Source organism: Labeo rohita, chromosome 1, assembly GCF_022985175.1.
Source record: "Labeo rohita strain BAU-BD-2019 chromosome 1, IGBB_LRoh.1.0, whole genome shotgun sequence".
Classification (NCBI taxonomy): Eukaryota; Metazoa; Chordata; class Actinopteri; order Cypriniformes; family Cyprinidae; genus Labeo; species Labeo rohita.
Window position 1 is genome coordinate 4,531,549 of NC_066869.1, and position 8,440 is coordinate 4,539,988.

Sequence of the window (8,440 nt, forward strand, 5' to 3'; positions counted from 1 at the left end):
CATCCGAACTGAGAGTGGCATGCAGACTGGGTCTGTGCTGGCTCTAAGTGAGAGATTGCAGGCAAGTTGCAACATGTAAACAGCAGTAATGTAACGTCAAGCAGCCGAGGGACTGTCAGTTCCTGCAACAACTCTGGATCGAGATCACCCTCGTGCAGATCTCATAACACTTTAGCCTGGCAACCTGCAGGACGGCCAAGGTGTGCAGTGCGGACAAGCTTGTCCAAAAGCCGTGTAAGCCTATCACGAGCGCCAACGACTTATAGGCCCTGGACGGGAGTCTAGGGCGCCCACATCAGGAGGTGATGTTCTGCGAGCAAGACGCACCGCAAATGCCAACCCGCCTGGGGAATCTCCGAGAACCCCCTCACTGGACCCCCATCGAGTGAGATGAGAAAGGAGAAGTTGGTATACCTGGCGGAACTAAACTTATTTCCTTTGCTCACCATTGACGCACATTGCTGCGGCCTCATACCCGGAAGTAGGAGGACCAGAACAGGAAGCAGTCGAGGTGACCCGCGGCTTCTTTAAAAAAAAAATGTGACTTGTGAGCAGAGTGTACTCAGAACATGAACCATCAACGAACCAACAGACCAACCCAACATTGAACACAACGATCGCGCCAATTGTTAGGGGAGAGGTAGGATATGCAACCAGAAGGACATGGAAGGAAAGGCATTTTACAAACACACAATCCATCTGTGTCAGCTCTTTTAGAGAATTGCTCTTTTGCTCTTCAAAGATCGTCGTCGAAGCACCCAGGGGTACTCTCACAACACTAGCTGTGTTTGAGAAGGGAGAAACTACTGCTTCATGCCATAGGTCCAATGGTGAGAAGATGTGGTGAATGTTGCCACTTTCTCACAGAGAGATGCTGCATTTGGCTCCGAAGAATAGGACAAATGGAATTCGCAAGGGGAAAACAGTGGACAAGGCTACTGAGACATAATGCCATGTCTGGAGTGGGAAAAAGGGAAACCTCCTACCAGCACAGTAGCGAACTACTCCACCTAGTTCGAACTGGAGGGCATGGGGTACCCAGAGTTCACCATGGGGAACAACTGGGAAAAAGTACACGGATCCGTAATGGAATGGCGAAGTAAGCCATCACCGAGCTCTCCTCCTGCAAATGACCTGATTTTACCTTAACACACGGGAGGAAACAGGCTCTATGCAGAGGTTGTAGAATCCAGGACCGCCTGGGGAAGGTGAGCTGTTGTGAGAGCGCATCGGCTGCACGATTCAGCTCTCCGGGGATATGAACGGCACACAGCGATTTTAGCCACGTCTGACTCCAAAGGAGGAGATGGCGGGAGAGTTGGGACATGCGACGGGAAAAAGAAGGATAATGCAGACCCGGAATGTGCCACGGTGCCATGCCATCTCGGGATCTGGCTGTGGAGCCAGTGCTGGAGCGGTCTCATATGAAGCAAGCCGAGTGGCGTAACTGCGGCTGTGGCTGCCATATGTCCCAGGAGCCTAAGAAAAACCTTTAGAGGGACCGCTGTCCTGTGCCTGAAGAGGTTCAGGCAGCTGAGCACTGACTGCGCATGCTCTTCCGTGAGGCACGCCGTCATGTTGACCAAATCCAACTCTAAACCGAGAAAGGAAATGCTTGGTGCGATTGGTTCAGAAGCAGAAATCTGAATTAGTGGATGCATGCCCCATCTTATATACCCGTATGTACAGAGGAGTGGCTTGGCATGCAAATTCCACTCGCCAGTGTTCATTGGCCTTTTCTTCTTAATCTCAGAGGTGATGGGCTCCCAAGTGAGACCCTAATGACGTCAGTCGATGTAACATTGAATGTGACTGACTACGGGGGAACCGATGTTTTACCAAAAAAATGCAAGTCAGGGGCACTGAGAACTACCTGAATAGGATGCAAAATATCCACACTCATTACAACCACAGGGTTGTTGTGACTGTACTGTCTCAGGAGCTGGGTTACACAAAAACTACCCAAACACTAAAAAATGATGTTGTATTAACAAGGTTCGGGAGGAGCGCGTCAGATACCTAGCCTAATTAACACAACAGGAGTCCACTCAAGTCAATCAACGCTATGCATTCAAATACAGCTGACTTACCTCTATCCTTTTGACGGTTTATCAGCATCTGGTTCGCCCGTCTGCTATTATGTCACAAAGACAAACTTCTACGTCTGAAGACGATTCCGACTCTCCCCCGCATGTCGCGCCAATCGAGCCCCAGGCCCCATCTCGCGGCCGCCGCTCGGCCCGAACTGCCACGCGTCGCCCAAGAAGCCTGGGCCTACCCTCGCCTCCTCCGGCGAGAACCCCAGCCGGGCCTGCAGCCCAAGTGAGCAATTGGCTGCTTCCTCCGCCAATCTCAGCCCCGCCGCCAGTCTCCTTTAGCTCTGAGCTCACAGCCCAAGCAAGCGCTTGGCCACACAGGCTACTCTGCTCCTCCACCTGCCACGTCCAACTCGGAGCTTGCAGCTCAAGCGAGCGCCTGGTCGCACTGGCTGTCACACACAGCCCCGCCACCCGCGCCCGTTAACTCGGAGCTCGCAGACTACGCGAGCGCTTGGCCGCACTGGCCACTATTCACAGCTCCGCCTCCCGCTCCCGCTAGCTCGGGGCTCGCAGCCCAAGCGAGTGCTCGGCCGCACTAGCCGCCATTCACAGCTCCGCCTCCCGCTCCCGCTAGCTCGGGGCTCGCAGCCCAAGCGAGCGCTTTGCCACAGGCGCTGCCAAATACAGCCCCACCGCCAGCTTCCTTCAGCTCCCTCCTCCAAACGAAACCACAATACTCGCTCTTCACTGCAACACCAATGCCCGTCCCACCAAATGCCATCGCCTCGGAGCCTCCCCAAGTGGCCCACAACATCCGAGCGCAAATACTAGCAGGTGCGGATGTCGATCTTTCCTCTCTCCTCTCCCTCCTGCCTACCGCCGGCTCAAATCGCCAAATAGACTGCGGGGATTTTTCTGTCACTCTAAAAGATTAAAATCCTCATTCATCACGTCTGCTTTCATTTCCTTAGTTTTCCATCGCATTTAGTCGTTTCACCGAAATCATCTGTTCAGCCTTCCCCCATAGGCGACGCGAGCTCAATGATTATTTGTCGATCATAGCTGAGCTTGCGTTGTCCTACGGAGGAGGGCATTTCTACACATACGTAGTGTTGCTTTCGTCAAGGAAAATTATAACTAAATATGGTCGTCAACGAACCTTTATCACGTGACGAAAACGAGACGAGACGCAACGTAAATGCTGGTCATGTGACGATGACAATAATTAAATGTATAATGCAATATCGTTGACGAATAAAAACGAGACTAAATGTGGTTTACAAAATAAAAACTATGCTAAAATGTCTCTTCATTTTCGTTGACCAAAACGAGACGAAACGAAACGTTATAACGTTATTTCGTTTTGTTTAGTCGCGTTATTATTATTATTTCGCAGTATTTCTGAAGTGGGCTGCATCAGGTCGTACTGCGCAGACACAGGCGACATCACTTCCTCAAGCCCCACTCGCGGCATTATTTAGAAGACGACAACAAACTTAAGTTACCTGACTGACTGACTCCATGTGTACTAAGCATCAGTGTTGGGAGTACCGGATTACAAAAGTAATAGTATTACAGTAGTATACTTTTTGCTGAAGAGAAGAGAAATAATGCGGCGGACGCAACAAAAAAATAAGTTAAACTAAAAATAGCAAAATCTGTTTTTTATCAAATCATAGTATATATATAAAATGAATGAATACGCAAAATATATTTAACTTAAATAGCCTAATTAACAGATTAACAAAACGAAAGGAAAAGAGTGTGGCGGGGCGCTCGTCGAAAGTTCACGGAAAGAAAAAGGAGATGACAGAAATAAAAGTAAACACGCTGCAATTTCGAATGATCTGTATGAACAAAAAAGACTGAGTATTTTTTTGTTGTTTGTTTCCGCTGTTCGATCGCGCCGGCGCCTCACGCACACACATACAGTCAACAAACATATACACCGATTAATTCAAATATTGCGTACTGCGTAGTGTAATCCGTGTCGTTCAGCCTGAGGTCAGGCCAAACACATATTTGCTCATGTGAGGATGTTTTTACGCGCATTAAGTACAAAGCTTGGTTTACTAGTAAATAATAGTTTAGCATTCAAATACATCGCGAATATGGACACATTTAATTGGATTCATGCCGAATGAGAAAGGTAGGCTGCGTGAGAACAACGCGTTTGCTTGCAGTTTCGCTTTCAATTAGCCTAATTTGTTTTGGCTTGTTTAGCAACTTATATATTTTATTCTTGTTTTGTTCCGAAAACCGTTAAAAATAGTCTAAAGGCTAGGTATTGTGTTTATTGTTTGTACATTATAACATTTGTCTTTATTTACCGGCATTATTACAAAATGTAATAATTTTGTGCTTATCTGTGTTTAACCTAAACTATAACGTTAATTTAGACCTACATACCGGTAGCCTATCTAAATATGATTTTATAATTTTATGCTATATAGACCTACCTCATTACCCTCCACTGGATGCATAATGAGCTGCAGTAAACTACATTTTGGTATTTTATAATGCCTAGTCATACTTCTGTGGATATTTTGGTGAAAGTAACTCAAAAGTAGTGTAAGGCATTACAATACAGAGACAGTAATATTGTAATGTAACTAATTATTTTTAAAAGACAGTAACTAGTAATATATAATGTATTACATTTTGGAAGTAACCTAACACTGCTAAGCATCCCTTGTTGGCCAAATACTGTAGCTACTTTTGTCAGACTACAATAAAATTTTCATTGACTAAAACTACACTAAATGTCATCAGTTTTTGTCGACTAAAACTAGACTAAAATGTCATCAGTTTTCGTCGACTAAAACTAGACGAAAATAGTCATGGATAATTCTGACTAAAATAAGACTAAAATGCTCAGACTTTTAGTCAACTGAAACTTGACTAGACTAAAAAGAGTATGAATGTGACTAAAACTAATAAAAACTAAGATGACAGCTTCCCACAAAGATTAGACTAAAACTAAAATGCGCTAGACAATGTTGCCGCTTTCTCCATGTCTGCAGCTTCTGTGGTGGAGCTCACGCCCGTGTTATCTGTCCAGTGTACAAAGCTGTGAATGAAAGATCAAAAAACTACCTATTGACTCCCGTGAACATTTCTCACTTAGCTATTGAACTTGCTCTCCATCCAGACAAAGAATTTACTAATTATCTTTTGTCTGGCCTCAGACACGGTTTTAACCCCGGTGTGGAATGCGTTCTTTCCCAAAATAAAATCTGCAATAATCTCCCCGACGTGGTTAACGACCACAAGGAAATTTTCGGGTAAAAAACGCCTAATCATCGATCTATCATCTCCCCATAATTCCCCGGTCCCAAGCATTAACAGCCTGATCCCACTCGACGAATTTTCTTTTAGATACCACGACATAGACCAAGCAGTCGAATTGATTAAAACTGCAGGCCGAGGGGCCTGGCTCGCAAAAGTGGACATCACTTCCGCTTTCAAAGTGATGCCCATCCATCCAGACTCATGGCATCTATTCAGGATACGATGGCTTGAGAAATTCTACTTCGCCGTCCGTCTAACTTTCGGTTGCATAAGCAGCCCCAAAATTTTTGACATGCTATCAGAAGCCGTTTGCTGGATCCTATTGAACAATTACGCAATTCCTCACCTTATTCACCTCCTAGACGATTTCCTCGTCATTTCGCCTCCCGACGCAATCCCAGCCGCTCATATCCTCACAATTCAAAAAGTTTTTTCCGAGCTCGGGGTCCCCATCGCTGAGGAAAAAAACATGGGTTCCGCTACATCCATTGAGTTTCTAGGCATCAACCTAGACTCAGTTAAATTTCAGGTATCCCTGCCTAAAGAAAAGATTGACCGAATAATCCTCGTCTCCTCCACCCTTCTCACCAGCCCAAGCTGTTCCAAATGCGAGCTCCTCTCTCTGCTTGGGCACCTAAATTTCGCCATGCACATCATTCCCCAAGGTCGCCCCTTCATTTTGCACCTCCTCTTACTCGCCTTCTCAGTTCATGGGCTCGAGGACCTCATTAGGATCTCACGCATGCCACAACGAACTTAGGCTCTGGATAATGTTCCTTAAACAATGGAACGGGCTCTTTTATAACAACCTCGTTTCGTCTACCATTGACATCCAACTATTTACAGAAGCAGCTCCCTCCACTGGCTTCGGAGGGTTTTACCAAGGTCGCTGGTTCGCATCTCCGTGGCCCCCCCAGCTGCAGGGCTCTCCCCAGTCCTCAGCTTTTTTCGAGCTTTACCCCCTCGTGTTAGCAGCTTTCCTGTGGGGGAACGAATGGGCTTCCAAAAGCATCTTAGTTGCCAAACATGTTCCAGGTTCAGAAAACCAAATCGCTGACTCTCTATCTCACTTTTTGTTTCTGGCTCCAGAGGCGGACAAATCCCCAACTCCAGTTCCTCATTATTCAGAATTAATATTCCCATAAACCACACGCTAAAACCCCTCCTCGACGCATCCCTCGACACCATTCTCCAAGCAGTCTCTCCCAGAGACCATACGTGACCGCGTGGAGATGCTTCAAAGCTTTCCACCTCTCATACAACATATGAGAGATTTTTCCCTACTCTCAATCACCTAATTTATCTCCTTTCTCAACAGCATCAAGGGCCTCCAAGCCGGGTCCATCAAGGGCTACCTGAGCGGTATCCAATTCTTCCACAAGCTGATGTTTGGCGCCCCCTCACCCGGAATAAGTAACTCACAAACCTCCCTTCTGATCAGGGGAATCCAACGATCCCGGCCCACCCGGAACGACCCTAGACTTCCCATAACATTAGACATCCTTACCAAATGTATCCACACCCTCCGCACCGATTATCAGCCTCTCAGTGCCGCCCACACACTCGATGCCATGTTCATCCTAGCTTTTTTCGGGTTCCTCAGATGCTCGGAACTCACCTTCTCCTCCAAATTCGATCCAAATACCAACCCCACCATCTCAGATTTAACAATACTCGATAATGAAACAATTTCCTTTTTAATCAAACAAACCAATACAGACCAAGCCAAAAGAGGCCATGTCATCTACATCTTCAACCTCCCTTCTCCAATCCAACCTTATCAGTCCGTCCTCGAGTTCCTCCGCCTCAGAAATTCACAGGCTAAATCCCCCCACGAACCCCTGTTCCTAGACGAAGCCAAAAAACCTGTCACTCGTTTCTGGTTCCAAAAACACCTCAAATCTGTCCTGCAATCGTCAGGCATCCCAGCAGAAAAATTCTCCAGCCACTCTTTTCGTATCGGGGCAGCAACATCAGCAGCCCAGAAAGGCCTCTCCAAACAGCAGATCCAAACCCTAGGAAGATGGTCGTCAGAAGCCTTCCAAAGCTACATCAGAACTAACCAATCCCACATCAAAGAAGCCCACCAAACCCTCACTGGCCGACAAGCCAAGTAAAGTAACCTCCCCACATCTCTTCCCCCCGACTGGTGCAACGCCTGGAGTCTTGAGCTCCCATTAGTTGCAATGAGAGCCCTCCCAGGGGGTTTTCCTTTCTCCCTCTCTTCCCGGCGGGCCAAACTCCATGTCTCTTCCCCACCTGGTCCAACACCAGAGTCTTGATCTCCCATCAGTTGCTGTGAGAGCCCTCCCAGGCAGGTTCGCCTTTCTCCTTCCCGGCCAAATTCCATGTCTCTTCCCCCCACCTGGTGCAACGCTGGAGTCTTGATCTCCCAGCAGTTGCTGCGAGATCCCTCCCAGGCGGGTTTGCCTTTCTCCCTCCTCGCCTGATGGGCCAAACTCCACGTCTCTTCCCCCCGCCTGGTGCAACGCCTGGAGTCTTGATCTCCCAGCAGTTGCTGCGAGAGCCCTCCCAGGCGGGTTTGCCTTTCTCACTCCTCGCCTGATGGGCCTAACTCCACGTCTCTTCCCCCCGCCTGGTGCAACGCCTGGAGTCTTGATCTCCCAGCAGTTGCCGCGAGAGCCCTCCCAGGCGGGTGTTCCTTCCTTCTTGCCTGCCCGGTGAGAGCCCTCCTGGTCAGGCCTCCATACTTGCTGCCCACAAGCGAGGCTCACCCATCCGATGCCACGAGTCTTGATCTCCCGTCGGATGTCTCGAGAGTCCTCCTGACTGGGCGCCCCAAACCACGCATTCCAACATCAGCGGGCGGCAGGACCTACCCATCCGTAGCCTCAAAACGGGAGTATGTAGGCTCCTCCGGCCTGCCAATCAGGCGACTTCTCAATCGTCAGCCTCCGCCAGATCTTAGCGCCTATTTTGGGGGAGTCTTCAGTCCGGCGGCTGTCCTCCACTCTATTGCTTTTTGGGGGGTTCTCTGGGTTCGGGCCATTCCCGAGCTCTGAGCCCTTCCCCGGACAGCACGCCAAATATGCATTACTATACTCCAGCTAATTATACGTAAGCGTGAACTCGTGAAATGATGTTTTATT

General features: G+C 48.2%; 1 pseudogene; it reads left to right on the forward strand.

The window, feature by feature from the left end:
* Window positions 1-953: 953 nt before the first annotated feature.
* On the forward strand, window positions 954-7,515 carry LOC127160950 (uncharacterized; annotated as a pseudogene).
* The last annotated feature ends 925 nt before the right edge of the window (window positions 7,516-8,440 follow it).